Consider the following 22,261-nt stretch of genomic DNA (forward strand, 5'->3'; position numbering starts at 1 on the left):
AATCCAGCATGCAAAAGAACCAGGACAAAAAACCAATGATTATCTCAATAAATGAGAGAAGGCCTTGACAAATTCAAAGCCCTTCAAGCTAAAAAATCTCTATAAATTCAGTATTGAAGGACGTATCTCAAAATAATAAGGCTAATCTGACAAGCAACAGCCATATAGTATTTAATGGGCAAAAGCTGGAAGCATTCCCTGTGAACACCGGTGCAAGACAAGGATGCCCCTCTCACACACTCTTATTCAACATAGTATGGAAGTTCTGGCTAAGACAATCAGGCAAGAAAAAGAAATAAAGGGTATTCGGTTAGGAAAGAAGAAGTCAATTGTCCCTGTTTGCAGATGACATGAGTATATTTAGAACAACCCCATTGTCACAGCCTAAAATCTACTTAAGCTTAGAAGCAACTTAGCAAAGTCTCAGGATACAAAATCAATTTGCAAAACTCACAAGCATTCTTATACACCAGTGACAGACAAACAGAGATCCAAATCATGAATGAACTCCCCTTCACAATAGCTTCAAAGAGAATAAAATACCTGGAATCCAACTTACCAGGGATATAAAGGACTCTTCAAAGATAACTACAAATCACTGCTCAATGAAATTAAAGAGGACACAAACTTAATAGAAGAACATACCATGTTCATGGATAGGAAGCATCAATATTGTGAAAATGGCCATGCTGCCCAAGAAATTTATAGATTCAATGTCATTCCCATTAAGCTACCAATGACTTTCTTCACAGAATTGGAAAAAACTTCTTTAAAGTTCATATGGAACCAAAAAGACCCCACATTGCCAAGACAATCCTAAGACAAATGAATAAAACTGGAGGCATCATGCTACCTGACTTCAAACTATACCACAAGGCTACAGTAACCAAAGAGCATAGTGCTGGTACCAAAACAGAGATATAGACTGATGGAACAGAACAGAGCCCTCAGAAATAATACCACACATCTACAGCCATCTGATCTTTGACAAACCTGACAAAAACAAGAAATGGGGAAAGAATTTCCTATTTAATAAATGGTGCTGGGAAAATTGGCTAGCCATAAGTAGAAAGCTGAAACTGGATCCTTTCCTTACTCCTTATATGAAAATTAATTCAATTTGGATTAGAGACTTAAATGTTAGACCCAAAAGATAAAAACTCTAGAAAGAAACCTAGCTAATACCATTCAGGACATAGACATGGGCAAGGACTTCATGTCTAAAAACAAAAGCAACAGCAACAAAAGTCAAAATTGACAAACGGAATCTAATTGAAATAAAGAACTTCCTCACAGCACAAAAAAAAAAAAAAAAAAAAAAAAAAAAAAAAAAAAAAAAAAAAAAAAAATCTACCATCAGAGTGAACAGGCAATTTACAGAATGGGAGAAAATTTTTGCAAACTACTCATCTGACAAAGGGCTAATATCCAGAACCTACAAAGAACCCAAACATATTTACAAGAACAAAACAAAAACCCCATCAAAAATTGGGCAAAGGATATGAACAGACACTTCTCTAAAGAAGACATTCATTCAGCCAACAGACACGTGAAAAAATGCTCGTCATCACTTGCCATCAGAAAATGCAAATCGAAACAAAATGAGATACCATCTCACACCAGTTAGAATGGCAATCATTAAAAAATCAGGAAAACAACAGGTGCTGGAGAGGATGTAGAGAAATAAAACACTTTTACACTGTTGGTGGAACTGTAAACTAATTCAATCATTGTGGAAAACAGTGTGGTGATTCCTCAAGGATCTAGAACTAGAAATACCATTTGACCCAGCCATCCCACTCCTGGGGATATACTCAAAGGATTATAAGTCATGCTGCTATAAAGACACAGGCACACGTATGTTTATTGTGGCACTATTCACAATAGCAATGACTTGGAATCAACCCAAATGTCCATCAGTGACACACTGGATTTAGAAAATGTATCACATATACAATATAGAATACTATGCAGCCATAAAGAAGGATGAGTTTGTGTCCTTTGTAGGGTGATGGATGCAGCTGGAAACCATCATTCTCAGAAAACTATTGCAAGAACAGAAAACCAAAGACTACATGTTCTCACTCATAGGTGGGAATTAAACAATGAGATCACTTGGACACAGGAAGGGGAACATCACACACTGGGTCTTATTTAGGGAGGAGGGGAGGAATATCATTAGGATATACCTATTGTAAATGATGAGTTAATGGGTGCAGCACATCAACATGGCACATGTATACATATGTAACAAACCTGCATGTTGTGCACATGTACCCTAGAATTTAAAGTATAATAAAAAAAATTTAAAAAATTTTAAGAAAAGAATGTTGAATATTGGCCACAAATCTCTCCTGGCTTCTGGGATTTTGGCTCAAAAGTCCATTGTTAGTCTGATGAGCTTCCCACTGTTTGTAATTTTTCCTTTCTCTCTAGTTGTCTTTTACGTTTCTTTTTGTTTTGACTTTAGAGAATCTGGTAATTGTTTGTCTTGGGGATGATCTTCTCATGGATTATCTCACTGGCGTTTTCTGCATTTCTAAATTTGAATATTGGCCTCTCTAGCTAGATTGCAAAAGTTCTCATGGATGATATCCTGAAACATGCTTTCCAAGTTGATTTCATTGTTGTCATCTTTTTCAAATACACCAATTACTCATAGACTCATTCTTTTCACATAATTCCATATTTCTTGAAGTTTTGTTCATTCATTTATATTTTTTCTCTATTGTTTCCCACCTCTCTTATTTCAGAAAGCCTGTCTTAAAGATCTGATAGTCATTTTTCACTTGTTTTATTTTGCTATTAATACTTGTGATTGCATTATAAAAGTCTTGTGGTGTTGTTTTCAACTCTATCAGGTAGGTTCCATTTTTCTCTTTACAGGCTACTTTGTTAACTTCTCCAATGTTTTATTCTTATTTTTAGCTTTCTTGCATTGGGTTACATTATACTCCTTTAGCTCAGCAAACTTTGTTTATATCCCTATTTTGAATTTTACTTCTGTCATTTCAGCCATCTTAGCCTCAGCCCAGTTCCAAACTCTTGCTGGAGAGGTGATGCTGTAATTTGGATGAAAGAAAGCACTCTGTCTTTTTGAGTTTTCACAGTTCTTGCACTGATTCTTTCTTATTTTTGTGTGCTTATCTGCCTTCCATTTTTGAGGTTGCTGGCCTTTGGTTTTTTTTTCTTCTTCTTCTTCTTCTTCTTCTCTTCTTCTTCTTCTTCTTCTTCTTCTTCTTCTTCTTCTTCTTCTTCTTCTTCTTCTTCTTCTTCTTTATGCTATTTGATTGCCTTGAGGGTTTGTTTGTGATATAAGGTGGATTCAGCCAACTGGCTTTGTTTGTAGAGGGGGTAGTCTTCAGTTTCCAGTTCCTAGACTGTATGCCTTAACTCTGGTGGATTTGCATTGAGCCCCAGCTTTGTTCTCTGGCTTTTCAAAGCTTAAGGCCTAGTGCACTGGAGTGATCAAGGTGCGGCAACTGCAGCAGACTGCTAGCGAGTGCAGGAGTGCCTGCCTCTTTCTGAGTGTTCACCACAGTGGCAGAAGCAAAGCAGTTGTAAGGGAAATGGAAGGCCCCTGCTGCAGACTGTGTTATGTCACATTGGAGGTGGTGTTTGTTAGGAGTGGCGTGATTGCCATCACAAGTCTGGGTGCCTTCTCTTTGCCCCGCTAGCAGAAGTGATCACTCAAGGTATGGGAGGATGTCCTCTGTGCAGCATCAGCAAAAAGTTGGGCACTGGCCAGACAGGGATTTCTGGTTCTGTGCCCATCAAGACTCTGTCTGCAATGCTGCAAAGACTGTCAGGGTGATTTGAGTGAATCTGGTGAGTGGGGGGCATGGAGGGATGCACTGCACTCCTGTGTGCTGCTGGGTCATGTACAGCAAATCCCACCCATGCAGACGTGCATTCAGCAAAGTGGTGTGAGGAGTTTCTGTAGGCTCAGGGGAAGCTGCAGTATGGGAGGGAACATGCAGACTGGTGCACAGTTGTAAGGGCTGCCTCAGTGGAACCCTCTATCAGTCAGTCCTGTTCCTCTGTTGCAGAAACTATGGTGTGGGACCCCAGGACACCCAAGACTGCCCTGTAAGTAGGCATGGTAAGACTGGGGTTCCAGGAGAGGGTAGAATATCAAGGAGTGCTCAAATCAGACCAGCCTCATCTGATGTGCAGAATTACCATGCAGGGATCGGGTCTGACTCTTACCCAAGGGATAGGGTCTCTTATTCATCAAAGTTGAGCTTACGGAGATGGCCACACTTTGCTACAGATTCTCCTGCACCCACCCCTCTGGACTCCACATCAGTTGGCTTGCTGCTTTGCTACTTTGTTTGTTCCTGTGACTTCATCTCAGAGAAATGAAAGTCAGTAGCTGCTCAGTGTCTTTGCTCCTTTGTTGGTCCAAGAGAGGCAAGGGAAATTCCATTGCAGAGGCAGTGGTGAAGAGACTTTCTGTTGCCCCAGGGGCTCTCTCCAAGGAGTTGCCAAGTTTCTACTATCTAGATAGATTTGGCAAGTGTTGGCTAGAGACCTAGACCTGGAATATCTGCCTGATGAGGACATACAGGAGCAGGCAACCACATTACACTCTGGTCATTTTTCTGTAGGGCTGCTGTGGTATGCTAGGGGCCCACTCCAGTCACTAGTCACCTCAGATTTTCTAGTACCTGGAGGTATCACCAGTGAAGGCTGAGAAACAGGAAAGATGGAAGCCTGCCCTTTTCTCTGGTAGCTCCATCTCAGGGAGATATGGACCTGTTTCTGACACAAACACTCCTCTAAGAGGTGGCTGGAGACCCCAGTAGGGAGATCAGACTCCTAGTCAGAAGGAATGGTATCAGGGACCTGCTTAAGTTAGTCTAGCCACATTTTCATAAAGCAGCTGTGCTTCCCTGGGGTATCCTTCAGCCCCTGTTGCCTTGGACACTCCAAAGCTAGAAGGCTGGAATGGCTAAGTTGCCCAAACAGCAAAGATATCAGCCTGCCCTGTCCCCTGGGGTCTTTTTACCAGGGATGCCTGGAAACTCTGTCAGCTGGTGAATACCAGTGGTGGTCGCCAAAAATTCTTGTTGGGAGGCTTCACCCAGTAATGAGGACGAAGGTCGGGAACTCAATAAAAAAAGCAGTCTGGCCCCATTTTTATATGGCTGCTGTGTTCTTCTGGTGTATCATTTCCACCCCAGTCAGCTTGGGCTCTTCCAGGCTTACAGACTGGAATCGATAAGTCAATCAAACAGCAAAGATGCCGGGCCATACGTCTTTCTGGGAGCTCTGCCACAGGGAGTTTTCAAATCTCTATAGACCCAAGAACACTGGTGGGAGTGGCTGGAGTCCCCTGTTGGGATGTCCCACCCAGTGAGGAGGAACAAAATCTGGTAACTGCTTAAAGAAGCAGTCTGGCAATGTTTTTGTAGACTAGATGTGCAGCAACTGGTGGATTCCTTCCACCACCAATACATTTGAACTCTCCAAAGCTTGAAAGGCAGAACAGCTAAGTTACCCAAACAGCAAAAATGGCAGCCCACTGTGCACACCGCGCTTCGGCTGAAGGTTCTGTATATAAATTATATGCAAACATAGTATATAAAAAAATTTTGAACCATGTTTCATTATTTTATCTTTAGTTCTCTGTCAAACAAAATGCAAAAACATGAACCTCTCATAGTTACGTTTCTGGAAACTCTTCTAAAATAAATTACATAAGACAAGTGATGTGTCCATACAAGAACATTAATATTAGCTCAACAATAGCACTTATAAACATAAAAGGGACATTAAACACACTTGAGTAAACAGGTCATCTACATTCATTTATCTTCTTGCCATCTACATGTTCTGACTGTTAATCTAATAATAATACATTTACTTTGAAGTGTAAAAGTTACATTTGAACTTTGTGATTTATTTATCCGTGGATATAACCATAAGAAATGACAGAAAGAAACAGCAAATGGGAAAAAGCATTGCATTGCACTAGGAAGTGTATGAAGTAGACTTCAGTTTTTTTGCTGATACAGCTGACCTGTTACATTAGCTCTGGGAGTTGTGGAAAGGTACTGGTGTGGCCCACAGATTTCAGTCATTGGATGAATATAGAGACAATTCTGGATGAGCTTGTCCAGAGGGGTCATGAGGTGACCGTATTGGCATCTTCAGCTTCTATTTTTTTATCCCAACAGCCCATCTACTGTTAAACTTGAAGTTTCTCCTGAATCTTTAATTATAACTGACTTCGAGGATATCATCATGATCAGACATTCCAAAAGACACATTTTGGTCATATTTTTCACAAGCATAAGAAATCATCTGTACATTTAATGACATAATTAGAAAGTTCTGTAAGGATAGAGTTTCAAATAAGAAACTTATGAAGAATCTACAAGAGTCAAAATTTGATGTTGTTCTTGCAAGTGCGATTGTTCCCTGTGGGGAGCTGCTGGCTGAGCTATTTTCATACCATTTGTGTACAGTCTCCCCTTCTCTGCTGGCTACACACTTGAAAAGCATAGTGGAGGATTTCTATTTCTACCTTCTTACATACCTGTTGTTATGTCAGAATTAAGTGACCAAATGACTTTCATGGTGAGGGTAAAAAAATATGATCTATGTGGTTTATTTTCCATTTTGGTTCCAAATATTTAATATGAAGAAGTGGGATCAGTTTTCCAGTGAAGTTCTAGGTAAGTAAAATTTTCCTTTGGTAACATGGAGATTAACTTTCCTGTGCCTTTGAAGCTGAGCTTATATAAAGCTATAAAGTCAAGGTACTTGGTGTTTTAAATTTGTTTTTGTTTTGTTTGTTTGTTTGTTTGTTTGCTTTTGGTGGAGTCTTTCTCTCTCTTCCAGGCTGGAGTACAGTGATCCAATCTCAGCTCACTGTTAGGATTACAAGAATGTGTCAGCACACTTGCCTAATTTTTTGTATTTTTAGCAGGTATGGGATTTCATCATGTTGTGCAGGCTGGTCTCAAACTCCTGACGTCAAGTGATATGCTTGCTTCAGCCCTCAAAAGTGCTGGGATTACAGGCATGAGCCACCACATGGGGCTGGTAGTGGAGTTTTTTGGTAAGTGAATTTATGAAATGAAAACACAAGATGATCTATCAATTGTACAAATATTATACCAAAGTTTAAATTATAAGGTCAGTTAAAACCCTGTGACCATTGCTCACACAGAACATTCTAGGAAGTCATAAATCTGTAAATTAGTGCACCTAATATTTCTTTAAACAATCACACATCTGTTTTACTATTAATTTTCTTCATTTTAAAAAAAGTCAGACCCATCCACAAGCATCTTACTGAATGCATACACGTAGATTGAGTAGTTACTCAATTTTCTACAACAACTATCTGTGCAACATTGCAGAAATTATTTTTCCTTGTATACCTCAGTTTCCTTATTCTGAAATTAAAATATGTCTCCATGTCACCAGAAGGTTTCCTTCACAGTTGAGAGAAATAGTGCCTCTACCTCAAATGCAAAAACCACTAAGTGTAATTTGTAGTTTCTAATGTCTCTACATTCCTTCACTAAAAGATTGAAAATTATTTATTTTAAGACCAATCATCTTGTTGAAGTCTGAACATTGTTATATCTATATAGTTTTTTTTTTTAAACTATGTGTTTTACAAAATATGAGCCAAATTAAGGTTGGGTACAAATCTCTATTTGAATAATTTCTCAAAATTTTCTATCTGTAATTTGCAAATATATTTACTTAAAAGCTAATATGATTAACACCTTAGCATGCATCAAAAGCAGTAGTGGGTACAAGGATTTCAGCCATACTCTCAAAATAGCCCACAGTTCACTTGAATAACCAAAGATAAAGATAAATAAACCAAAGATAAAGGATTAGCGTAATGAACTGTGGAAACTAGACGATTTCTTAGAAAATTGTTTTCATGTGTACAGCAGAATTAGTTTATCGTGGAGCTCGAAGAGTTTTTTAAATGTTTACATGCTATTATTGAAGCTTTAAAGGGTAAAGAAATGGATGTTTACTTCTCTATAGATTATTTTAGTAATTGTTTACGATTGTGAGTATTCTGATGTGACATTGGCTATGATGTAGTTGACTCTCAAAATTCTCTTATCACCTTGCTTTCTTATAAATACACACGAGCAAATATATACTACATAAAAAATAAATTATGCTTATAATATTTGACTATATGTTTATGTATTTCAAAGCACAGACACATTGCCTACATTTTTGCCTACATTATTTTAATCCCTTTCAGAAAATTACCTAATGTAATTATCTTGTGTCATCCATCTTTTCTTTCCTTTTTCTTCTCAGGAAGACCCACTACCTTATCTGAGACAATAGGGAAAGCTGACATATGGCTTACTAAGAACTCCTGGGATTTTCAATTTCCTCATCCACTCTTACCAATGTTGATTTTGTTGGAGGACTATACTGCAAACCTGCCAAACCCCTACCTATGTTAAAGATAATTTTGTTGGTTTTGTTTTGTTGGCTTTGAATTTTTAGTGGGGATAATTCTACACTCTTCATGCAGAGTGTTTGAGTTACACAGAAAGAAAGATGGGCAGTGGGCAGGGTAAAGCAGATACCAATTAGGAAATGCGTACATGTTGACTTGCTGATACCATCACAAGTACATGAGTTTCATCATTATTATAGATAGAGAGGGATATTAAGAAGACTTTGAAAACAGGGGTGGTTAAATTTCAGCCTTGATTATGCAACACTTAAGAAGGTATTGGTCATTCATTAAAAGAATGTTTATAAAAAGTTTAACACAAACCACAGGCAAGAGGAAAAAAATACACAGTTTCTCTCCCTACACACATTACATTCTATTTCAAAAGACAGAATATGTGCAAGTAATAAAAATTGTGCAAAAGCTTTTATCTCAAGGAAAAACTCAATGGCACATAGCATCAATGGAGATAATAAAAAGTATCCTGGACTCACTGATAAGGAAGCTGAGAGTTGAACAATGTAGAAATTGGTGAAATAATGAGGGAGCAGGAAAACACAAAAGAGAAAAGAAGGTAATGAATTGAGGAAAATTCTGAAGACTCCAAGTTGAGTTTGCAGGGAAAGGCTGAGTGAGAATCAGATGATGCTGAGAGGCAAGTTAGAGCCAGGTACTTTTTAGGAGCTAACTTATTTATCAAGCACATTTGAGAACTACTAAAAAGAGTCAGGAAATGAAGATGTGTGATAAGGTAATTAAAAAAAAAAGAAACAAAGAAAGAAAGAGCAGACCATTTGGAAAATTTTGCATGGGATCTGGTAGCAGATGATGGAAAGTGAACTACAATGCTGATAGAAATAATCATGCCTACATTTACAGTAAGAACACCCACTTCATATTGCATTTTGTGGAAAAAAATGTTAATACAGACAAAACACTTAAAATGTCTCTGTTATATATTCAATGATAGAGATATATTAATTTTTCAATTATGGTTATTTTGTTATGATTACTAACACTACTAATTACCTAACATGTGCAAGTCACTTGAGATATCATTCTTCATTTAACAGAACCAGATTGTTCAGCACAAGATTACATTCTCTCGAGAGGTCATGGATGACAGATATATTGCGGACTTGAATAAAAATAGACATACTATCTTTGCCAGTAAGATGGGAAAGCTGCACATGTGCCCTAGAATTTAAAGTATAGTAATAATAATAATAATAATAAAGAAAGCTATTCTAAAATTCTACTGTAAGTGATGCAGATCTTAAGTATTCTAACTTAAAAGAATAACTCAATGATATAAATGTGTACCCCTAATAATATTTGCAGCCAAATCCATTGTTCACTTGATTTTATACAAGAATGTAACTCATTCTATGCTGAGATACCAGAGTTTTACATCTTAGATCAGAAACTTGCCCTATTAGACAAGTTGTTTTCAGTCTTATGACGAGCAACTTAGTACAGCTTCCTGGTGGAACTTGTGTCTAGACACCAAAGCTCCCTACAGAAAAGCACGGAGAAAATGAACGATCCACTTATTATAAATACCAAAGAGTTTCTATCACTTGTAGCTGTATAGTAGTAAATTTAGTTTACAATAATGAAAGAATTCTACTTAGAAGATGATATTCTTTTCAAAGGAACACAACACCCTCATACATTTTAAATTAATATCATACTTCTAAGACATTTGAAGAAAGTAAGCATTCTTTAGTACATTATTAAGCAATCTCTTAAGATTTTTGTCTATATCAAACTGAGAATTTATTCCATGGTTAAAATACAATATCTATGTTGAACACAAATTGTGTGCACTTTATAATTTTGAAAGAGACAAAAGCTGAGGTAAGACTAATAAAAATTCTATGCCACCCTACCCTAGTATTGAAAGATTTCCCTATTCACATTAAGGGAAAGTGATAGTGCCAAAAGGAGGCAGAAGATAGTAGGAGGTGTAAAAGGACAAGAAAAGTATGACCTGTAGTAAATAGTGATAATTACTAAGAGTAACTGTTGTTATTAAGTTGCAGAAAGATTTAAATGACAATCAATGGTTGTAAAATTGGTTCTCTAATTGTTTCTTATGTAGAACAATTGTTAACCAAAGTTGTTTCCTTTTCAATTAAATATTAGATTCTCAGAATAGGTGTGTATATTTTAAGAGAAAAAGACACTTGGCAAAATGTTTCTAGTGATTTAAAAATGCACATAACCATTGGTTTCACAATATAGTCTCATGTAATCATACTGAGAAAAAATAAGTCAAGATGTGAATATTTAATATTTATGGAAAATATTCATAAAATTAACATTGGAAGTAATCCAACATCTTAAATGAATGAATGATTAAAAACTTATACTATATGCAAATGTCTAATATGCATCACGCAGTTTAAGCTTGCCATGTAATCCAGCCTCATATAGTTTCTGTACATTTTGGATTAGGCTTATCTGAGTGATTTTCAGGGTATGATTCAGAGAAAGAATGGCCTTGGCTGACAGACTTAGTCCAAGTTCCCATCAGCCAGGTAGATTTAGAGAAAGAGTAAAAGCAGCCTCCCTTGCTGGACTGGGCCCAGCCAATGTCTGAAGCAGGAAGATGAAAGAGAAAGTATGGGGATAGATCCTGACCTGAAGGTGGATGCTGTGCTGCATAAAATGTTCCACAAGGAGTCAGCACTAACTATCAGATTAACAACTCCTCCCAATGGAGGCAGCAGAAGGAATTATAGGAAGGAGTCAAACAGAAGGAAGCCAGGTGGGGGAACAGGTTCAGATGTTCCCTCCATAGAACATAGTAGGAAACATATTTTCTTCTGTATAGAATAAAATGGTGACATTTGTGTATTTGTCAAATACTTTTTAGTTCCCTATCTGATATAGTCTTCTTGTAATGACCTATACTAAAGTTTTTTGCTGAAAACTCAGTTATTTTAATATTGATATAACAAGTAAAAGTTAAACACTGTAAATTATTGTTCAGTTTATGAGAATTGCTTGGGAGTTCTATAATTAGTAACTTAAACATAAAAATGTCTTGGCTATGTAGAGCATATTAATCACTGTTGTCAACACTTTGTAACACATTGTCTAAGTGTTAACAATCAGTTAACCAAATTGAGGAAAACACAATTCTGAATTTATTCAACAGTTCCATCTTTATTTATGATACCAAAAGTTTCCTCATTTCAATGCTGAAACAGCAACCAAAATTAGCAATACTGATAATACTCTGAATTTGTCTCAGAAATTGTCCCTTGAAACTTCTCCTCCAAGTAGTGCTTGATAATTTGTAATTTGAAAGAAGTTATACATATTCCCTTTGCAGCATTAATTTATTTCTTGCAATTAGCTTATTTTATCAACTTGCTTTTTTGTCAATTAAAGGACACAAAACTCTAATATAATAACTTATAGACAAGCAGAATTACATGAAATACTTCCTATGTTACTTAAAAAATGAATAAATTAATATTCAATGTGGAAGATGAAAACTAGTATAAAATACATAAAACAAAATAAACATAATATAGGTCATTATTAAATTGTTACTGCTTATTCTCACTAGAATTATAATGATTATTTTAATTTTTTCTGCATATAATTTTTTAGAATTTTTATGTGTTTAAAATTAAATTTATTTTATTTTTTAACTTTCATTTTAAGTTCAGGCCTACAGGAACAGGTTTCTTACATAGATAAATCTGTGTCATGGGGGTTTGTTTTACAGATTGTTTAATCATCCAGGCATTATGACCAGAACCCATTAGTTATTTTAGCCGATCTTCTCTCTCCTCCTGCCCTCCACCCTCCAATACACCCCAGTGTATGTTGTTCCCCACTATGCTTCCATGTGTTCTCATCTTTTAGCTTCCACTTAATGGTGAGAACATGCGATATTTGGATTTCTGTTTCTATGCTAGTTTGCTAAGGATAACAGCCTCCAGCTCCATCTATGTACCTGTAAAATACAAAATCTTGTGGGTTTTTTTATGACTACATAATATTCCATGGTATATATGTATACCATTTGATTTCCTTTATTCAGTCAATCATTCATGGGCATTAAGATTGATTCCATATTTTTATTATTGTGAATACTACTGCTATTAATAAACATGCATATGTGTCTTTATAAGAGAATCATTCTTCATCCTTTCCGTATATACCCACTAATGAGATTGGTGAGTTGAATTGTATTTTAGCCTCTAGGTTTCTGAGGAAGTGCCACATTGTCTTCCACAATGGTTGAACCAACTTACATTCCCACTAATAGAGGATAAGCATTCCTTTTTCTACACAATCTCACTAGCATGTACTACCTTTTGAGTTTATAATAGCCACTATGACTGGTGCAAAATAGTATCTATTGTGATTTTGATTTGCATTTCTCCAATGAGCAGTGATGTTAAATTTTTTTCATACGATGGTTGGCTATACGTGGGTTTTCTTTCGAAAAGCCTAACAATTTTCTAAATACTTGAACTTTTCATCTACAATCTCATTTTTTTCCAAGCTATTATTTGGAAAATCCTGATTTCCTTACACACTTAACTAATTACAGAAGTTAAGAAAATGAAATGTTGGCATTCTATTTACATCAGTCTTTGAGTAATTTTATTACTCAACATCCCTGATCTCATTCTTAATATCTTTAGTGTTCTAACATTCTATAACTTTGGAGTTCTACTCATGGAATAAGATATTTTCTTTACTGTAACAGGTTCTGTGGAGATTTGATGGGAATAGACCACATGCGTTAGGACTCAGTACCCAGGTGTACAAGTGGATACCCCAGATTGACCTTCTTGGTATGACTCTGGAGTACAAATACTGAATATATTAGTAACAGCCCATTAGAGCATTAATTATTAATCATGAAATAAGGTTATTGAAAATGTGTTATGGAAAAACTTAAAAATAAAATGAAGCTTCTTTATATTTATTTTCCATTCCTATGGGGAAAATAATAAGCTGTAATTGTTGGCATTTTATGATATACATTCACATTCTTTATTGTCAGAATCAGAGTATTTTTATTTCAGGTGTTATTACATCTCAAAGAATTGTTTGCAACTTCATAGATTGTCTCTTTGTCTCCTATTTCTGTAACTTTACACCTGTTCTTTTTATGCAGGTTATTTCAAATGTCACTAAAAATAACAGCTCTTCTGCTATCACCAGGGACTCTCCATTTTCTGTAGGATTAAATTTGTAATCTTAATCATAATGTGATGACACATTTCATGATGAAGTGTGACCTGTCCTCCTGCAATCCTAGCACCACCACCACCCCACTGCCTGCTGCCTTGCACATCTCACATTTCACATTCTGTGACTGCATTTAGGAGAACACATTCTTACGTGTTCACCTCTTTTCTTTGTTTCTTTCTTTCTTTCTCTTTTTTTTTTTTTTTGCACATTTTATTTACATTGCATTTTTGTTTAGTCCAACTGTTAATCTTGTTTAATTTTTTTTCAGTCTGAAGTCACACACACCATACAGCTTTCACTTACATCTCCAGCAGAAGTAGGTGCTCCTTCCTCTGAAGTCTGAAACACAATTTTAATTGACTTCAAGGTTTTAGCTAGAAAACACTGTCACTTGAGCGTTTAGTTGTTCATTCCTCATTTTATTCCTATGAATAATATTGCTAAAATTTATCCAATCCAAGGTCATCCAAAAACCAGTGCTTTTTTTACTCATGATGGATCCAATGGCATCACGAGGTGATCTACCATGGGATCCCTATGGTGGGCATTCCATTGTGTGAGGAGGATCAACCTGATAACATTACACAAATGAAGGCCAGGGCAGCAGCTATTAGATTGAACTTCAACACAGTGTCAAGTACAGACTTACTCAATGCACTGAAGACAGTAATTAATGACCCTTTGTGAGTGTAACAATATTTTTTTTACTAGGTGGTATTTATAGATAGCTTATCTTCTCAATAGTAGGTATGGGTTTCATCCTTTTTTTAAGAGACTAATTTTGAAAGAATTTACATGATGTAACCAATCTGAAATAATCTTATATTTTTGAGTGGTTATTTAAAAATCGTGTTTTGAACTCCATACATGTAATGGGTATCCAATAGTGAAACAATGTTCCATACAAAAGTAATTATAAAGTAATATAGCTAATATAAAACAGATAGATTTTTTTATTTTTATTTTTTTAAGTTCTAGGGTACATGTGCACAACCTGCAGGTTTGTTACATACGTATACATGTGTCATGTTGGTGTGCTGCACCCATTAACTCATAATTTACATTAGGCATATCTCCTAATGCTATCCCTCCCCCTCCCCCGCCCCCTCCCCCGCCCCCTCCCACAATAGGCCCCTGTATGTGATGTTCCCCTTCCTGTGTCCAAGTGATCTCATTGTTCAATTCTCACCTATGAGTGAGAACATGCGGTGTTTGCTTTTCCGTTCTTGTGATAGTTTGCTGAGATGATGGTTTCCAGCTGCATCCATGTCCCTACAAAGGACACGAACTCAGCCTTTTTTATGGCTACATAGTATTCCATGGTGTATATGTGCCACATTTTCTTAATCCAGTCTGTCACTGATGGACATTTGGGTTGATTCCAAGTCTTTGTTATTGTGAATGGTGCTGCAATAAACATACGTATGCATGTGTCTTTGTAGTAGCATGATTTATAATCCTTTGGGTATATACCCAGTAATGGGATGGCTGGGTCAAATGGTATTTCTAGTTCTAGATCCTTGAGGAATCGCCACACTGTTTTCCACAATGGTTGAACTAGTTTACAGTCCCATCAACAGTGAAAAAGTTTTCCTATTTCTCCACATCTTCTCCACCACCTGATGTTTCCTGACATTTTAATGATTGCCATTCTAACTGGTGTGAGATGGTATCTCATTGCGGTTTTGATTTGCATTTCTCTGACAACGAGTCATGATGAACCTTTTGTCATGTGTCTTTTGGCTGTATGAATGTCTTCTTTTGAGAAATGTCTGTTCATATCCTTTGCCCACTTTTTGATGGGGTTGTTTTTTTCTTGTAAGTTTGTTTGAGTTCTTCGTAGGTTCTGGATATTAGCCCTTTGTCAGATGAGGAGATTGCAAAACTTTTCTCCCATTCTGGAGGTTGCCTGTTCATTCTGATGGTAGTTTTTTTTTTTGCTGTGCAGAAGTTATTTAGTTTAATTAGATACCATTTGTCAATTTTGGCTTTTTTTGCTGTTCCTTTTGTTGTTTTAGACATGAAGTCCTTGCCCATGCCTATTTCCTGAATGGTATTACCTAGGTTTTCTTCTAGGGTTTTTATGGTTTTAGGTCTAACATTTAAGTCTCTAATCCATCTTGAATTAATTTTCGTATAAGGAGTAAGGAAAGGATCTTATTTCAGCTTCCTACTTATGGGTAGCCAATTTTCCCAGCACCATTTATTAAATAGGGAATCCTGTCCCCATTTCTTGTTTTTGTCAGTTTTCTCAAAGATCAGATGGGTGTAGATGTGTGATATTATTTCTGAGGACTCTGTTCTGTTCCATTGGTCTATATATCTGTTTTGGTACCCGTACCATGTTCTTTGGGTTACCGTAGCCTCGTAGTGTAGTTTGAAGTCAGGTAGCATGATGCCTCCAACTTTGTTCTTTTGGCTTAGGATTGTCTTGGCAATGTGGGGTCTTTTTTGGTTCCATATGAACTTTAAAGCAGCTTTTTCCAATTCTGTGAAGAAAGTCATTGGTAGCTTGATGGGGATGGCATTGAATCTCTAAATTACCTTGGGCACTATGGCCATTTTCACGATATTGATTCTTCCTATCCATGAGCATGGTATGTTCTTCCATTTGTTTGTGTCTTCTTTTATTTCACTGAGCAGTGGTTTGTAGTTCTCCTTGAAGAGATACATCCCTTGTAAGTTGGATTCCTAGGTATTTTAATCTCTTTGAAGCTATTGTGAATGGGAGTTCATTCATGATTTGGCTCTCTGTTTGTCTGTTACTGGTGTATAAGCATGCTTGTGATTTTTGCACATTGATTTTGTATCCTGAGACTCTGCTGAATTGCTTATCAGCTTAAGGAGATTTTGGGCTGAGATGATGGGGTTTTCTAAATACACAATCATGTCGTATGCAAACAGGGACAATTTGACTTCTTCTTTTCCTAAAAAGACAGTTTTTTAAAAAAATCATATAATCAGTCCACAGTAGAAAGGAAGGATAAACTTAAAGGAATATGATAAAATATTTAAATTAAATATCTAAAATCGCTAAAAGCATCACTACTTTCTTGATGAAAAATTCATTTTATTGTTCCCATTATTGTAACATGTTTAATAATTAGATGTGATTTCCATGACTTAAAACCCACCTATTTAAGGTATAAAATCCCAATATATTTAGAATGTTTATGAGTCATGAGGCCATCTGGAATCATACAATTCAGGGTGTTATATAAGTGACTTCTTTCACTGAGCATAATTTTTTGTTTTTTTGTTTTTTAATGGTTTTTAGATTCATTCATGTTATAGTGTGTATTTTCTTTCTTTTTTTTTTTGAAGCAGCATAATATTTTATAGTGTAGATATGCTGTATTTTCTATGTTCACTTATCAGTTCATTGGCCTTTTGATTGTTTCCAATTGTGGCTACTAGGAACATTGCTACACATGTCTTTGCATAAACATGTTTTTCTTTGGGATTGATACTATAAGTGGAATTGCTGGCTCATGTGGGAACTGTATGCTCATGAAGAATTACTAAACTGTTTTCCAAAGTACTTGTTATATTTGTCATTGCCACCAACAATGCAAGAGGGTTCCAATTTCTCCACACTGTGGCCAACACGTGTTATTATCTTTTTGTTATAGCCTTCTTAGTGGGTGTGAAATGATCTCTCATGGTTTCAATTGAATTTTCATTACAGCTAAAACTGTGGAGCATTGTTAAATGTGCTTACTGACCATATATCTTCTTTGGAAAAATGTCTATTCCAATCCTTGAAACATTTTTAAACTTTGCTACTTGTCCCATTATTGACTTTTAAGAACTATTTATATATCATGGATATAATCGTAGATATATAATTATCAAATATTTTGTGTCATTCTAAATTTTACTTTTTTGATGATGGCTTTTGAAGTACAAAAAATTTAATTTTAATAAATTAAATTTTTAATAATTGATTTATTTATACTCCAAAGGATACAGCGTGCAAAATGTCTACCCAGTCCAGCTACCATCAATTCAGCATTTATAACTACTATCAATAATGTTTTTATGAAAGAAAAGTATCACCTAAAGGAATGCTTTTATAACAGATTGTACCATAAAACAGGTTGGACCAATATAAAAGAAATCTAAAATAAGGTGGTTTATTTAAATGCAAATATACAGATACTTCCATTAAATCTAAATAGACTTTAAAAAGAGGATCAAATAATGAGAAATGACAGAAAACATTAGAAGAACACAGTTAACAAACGGAACCTTATAATGTAACATGATACTCACACACAAGCATGCACATATATATATGCACATGTATGTGTTATATATATCAACTGGAAGACACATTTTCTTAGAGCACATTGAATTGTTAATAATTATTTGAAGTGACCTGTGGTGGGCCAGAAATCAAGACTCAGTAAATTTGAAAAGATTCAATATCATAAACAATATATGATCCAGCCTTAATTGAAGAAAGGGAGATTTTTAAAAAATATAACTAAAATATCTTTAATTTTGGAAATTAAGAAAACACACTTCAAAAAAATTTAAAGTCATGTCTTAGCCTCCCCAGTAACTGGGATTACAAGCATACACCACCATGCCCGGCCAATTTTGTATTTTAGTAGAGACAGGATTTCACCATGTTGGTCAGGCTGGTCTCAAACTCTTGACCTCGGATGATCCACCCACCTTGGTCACCCAAAGTACTGGGATTACAGGCATAAGCCATTGCTTGAACCCAGGAGTTGGAGGATGCAATGAGCCAAGATCGTGCCATTGTACTCCTGCCTGGGCAACAAGAGCAAAACTGTTTCCAAAAATAAATTAAATAAATAAATAAAACTTTAAAAATTAAAAATTAAAGAAAAACAAAGTCAAGAAGTGAATTGTAATTATGCATGCACTTTTATCTCAGCAATTCTACTTTCAATTATTTACCCAACAGATATGTATTCATATGGAAACCTAGTGCTGTATATGACATGGACAGGAAACAGCAAAATACTGGGTAGAAGTGGTTGGTTCCCCTGCAAATGTTCCACCCTCAAGCCTGAAAACTCTTGGCCCTAAACGAGAACGGACATTCTGTTTTGAGGCCCAAAGTTGCCTTTTGGCCTACCATACCCCCCTATTCTGTACTCATATAAACCCCAACCCCCCGGCATGAACAGAAGAGCAGAAGAATGGCAGAATGGTGCATCAGAGAGAAGAGAAGGAATTTCTGAATGCCGAGAGTAGTTCAGCTGAAGACGGTTGGAGAGGAGAGGAGATTGGATGCTGGATGACCAAACTCCAGAGGAAGAACGTCTTCCCACTCCATCACCATTCCGGCTCCCCATTCATCCCACTGAGAGCCACCTCCATCACTCAGTAAAACCCCTGCATTTGTCCTCCAAGTCCATATGTGACCTGATTCTTCCTGGGTGCTAGACAAGGACTTGAGTACTAACAGGACGCTGAACTGGTTAACACTTAAGTCATTAGTATAGGGCAAGGCTAAAAGCGTACACTAACACATACCCACTTGGGCTTCAGGAGTTGCAGACATCCACCCCTGTATGCTGCCGTGGTGCCAGAGCCCAGGGGTGCTCACCCAGGCTCCTGCACTTACCTGTCTGTGTGCTCCTTCTCCCTTAAGGGGCTTGAACGTGCATGGCGACTGAGCAGATGAGTCACACAGCTGTCGCACATCTTGTGGGGGGGACAAAGAACTCATGCATTTCATATACCAGAATGTTTATGACAGAATTATTAATATTGTCCAAAAATTGTTAGTAACCCAAATGTCTATTGCTCATAAAATGATGACATAATCTGTGGTTTAGCCATCAACAAAATATTACACAGCAATGGTATTAACCAACAACTGCGACACAAAAGTTTTAAAAAATAGACTGTAATGAATATATGTTATATAATTCAGTTACATAAACAAAGAAAACTAATGTATGATATTTGAAGTCAGGCTAGTATTTAATTGGAGGACAAAAGTGGTGACTAAATGGTTTAGGACAAGAGAGTTATTCTAGACAGGTTGTGATATCCTACACCATGATCTGAGCAGTAGGTAAATTGGTATCTTCTCTTCAAGATAATGTTCAAGATGATCTTACACTGTTGACCTATTCACTTAGTGTATGTATATTTACCTTTTGGCTTTAATATGTAAAGGTTTATTTTATAGGATATATAATGTACTTAAAATTATAGGAATCAAATATCAAAATAAGCATAAAACAATAGAGAAAATCCTAGAGGTTCCATCATAGTGTGGCCAGGAAAAGCCTCTCTTAGAGGTAACACTTAGAGGGAAGCCTCAAAAAGAGAAAGAAGCATGCCTTGGGTTGTTGTAAGAAAGAATGTTCCAGGAGTATGAGAGAGGGGGCAAAATGTGTAAAGATGCTATGGTGAGTACACTTTTGACACCCTAATGAAAAATAGAAGGTCAATGTCTCTAGAAGACCTAGTGTGTATGGAAAACTTGTTAGGAGAAGAACTTGCCAGTGTTTGACATTGCAGGGTCCTGTAGGCCAAATAACAGAGTTGGATTTTATTCTTAATATGATGAGAAGTCAGGCAAAAATCTTAATTAGAGGAGTGACAAAATCTGACTTTTATTTCAAAAATATCATTTTGGCTACTGGGTAGGAAACAGTAGGAGGCAAAAGGTAGTATAGAAGCAGAGTGACTAGCTATGAGGCATTTCACTCACCATGACACAATTCCTTTTTGGACTTAAACATGATAATTCTCAAATTGTATTTTAATATCTTTCTTAAAGCACTTAAAATTGCTCATGACATTGCCCATGTTCTCATATGCCTGTTTGAGAACTAAAAGAGTATAATTGGATTGTTCACAGCACAAAGGATAAATATTTAAGGGAAGGATACCTTATTCTCCATGATGTGATCATTTCACATTGCCGCCTGTATCAAAACATCTCATGCAACCCATAAATATATACACCTGGTAAATATACACAAAAAGTAAAAGTTAACAAACTAAAAAATAATAATAAAATGGCTTATATTTGTTTTGCCTGTAAGAAATTAATTTTCCTGACTTTCCGTTATACTTTATAAAATTTGTCAGTGATAAAATTCCAATGTAAAAGCCAAAGTCTCTATGATGACTCAAACTAAATTGCACAAATTCTATGTCAATTATATGCCATTTACTTTGAATCATTTGGCACTTTAAAAACCTTTCATGTGTCGGGCGCAGTGGCTCATGTCTGTAATCCCAGCACTTTGGGAGTCCGAGGCGGGTGGATCACCTGAGGTCAGGAGTTCGAGACCAGTCTGACCAACATGGAAAATCCCTGTCTCTCTCTACTAAAAATCCAAAAAGTAGCCAGGCGTGGTGGCGTGAGCCTGTAATCCCAGCTACTTGGGAGGATGAGGCAGGAAAACCTCTTGACACCACGGGAGGTGGAGGTTGCGGTGAGTCGAGCCTGCACCACTGCACTCCAGCCTAGGCAACAGATCGAGACTCTGTTTCAATAAACAAATAAATAAATAAAATAAAAATTAAAACCTTACATGGACTTGATATGCTCAAGAAAATAAACTTACTTTCAATTTTGATATCTCTATGTTTATCCTTCAGATATAAAGAGAACACTATGAAGTTATCAAGAATTGGTCATGATCAACCAGTAAAGGTTGTGCAGTCTTCTGGATTGAAATTGTCAGGCACCATAAAGGAGCCAAGCACCGTCAGCTTGCAGCCCACGACCTCACCTCGTTCCAGTACCACTCTTTGGATGTGATTGGGTTCCTCCTGGCCTGTGTGGCAACTGTGATATTTACCATCATAAAATGTTGTATGTTTTATTTCTGGAAATTTGCTAGAACTGGAAAGAAGGGATAAAGAGATTAGCTGTATATGAGGCTTGAAGCTGGGAAACCAGAGAGAAGGGACTTCTTCAGTTTATTCCAACAAGAAAGGTTATGATGCAAGATTCCTTTCTTTCTGTGACAGGAAATCTGTTTAAAACTTACTTACCTTGTCAAATAAAAATGTGTTTTCAGAGATTTAATACCTGTTTAATGGTTAGAAATACTTTTTGTCAAGAGGGAAAATATTGGCAAAAATATTAAAAAGTATGAAACCATACAAGCTGATATTTAAATTTGTCGAGCTTATATTGAAATTTGTTGCTCCCATTCACAGGTTACGTGAAATAATTTTTACAGAGTTTAAGTACATTTCACGTATTTTACTTAAACACAAGAATATTAAGAAGTCCACTGACAGTATTGGTACTGTTTTGCAAATACTCAGATTACTTGGCTTCATTTAGAGCAGAATTTTCATATTTTAACTGTTCCTAAAGGAATTATTAAACAATTGAATTGTATTAAAAAACTTTCTCTTCCTTTTAGTATTTTGAGATGAGTAGTGCTGCTTGGCCTTTACAGTGCATACTGCTTTAGCGTCAGTTTTTTCCCAAAACTTGTGGCTAAATGTTTATTATTTTAGAGTTTTATTCATTTCCCCAGTAGTATGTATGTGGAATTAGAAATATAGCTACTGCTACCTGCTTCCCACAGTAATATTGAACTATTTTACTAA

General features: G+C 36.3%; 1 pseudogene; it reads left to right on the forward strand.

The window, feature by feature from the left end:
- The first annotated feature begins 5,516 nt into the window (after window positions 1–5,516).
- On the forward strand, window positions 5,517–21,556 carry LOC115892744 (annotated as a pseudogene).
- The last annotated feature ends 705 nt before the right edge of the window (window positions 21,557–22,261 follow it).

Source organism: Rhinopithecus roxellana, chromosome 2 (assembly GCF_007565055.1).
Source record: "Rhinopithecus roxellana isolate Shanxi Qingling chromosome 2, ASM756505v1, whole genome shotgun sequence".
NCBI classification, from domain to species: Eukaryota; Metazoa; Chordata; class Mammalia; order Primates; family Cercopithecidae; genus Rhinopithecus; species Rhinopithecus roxellana.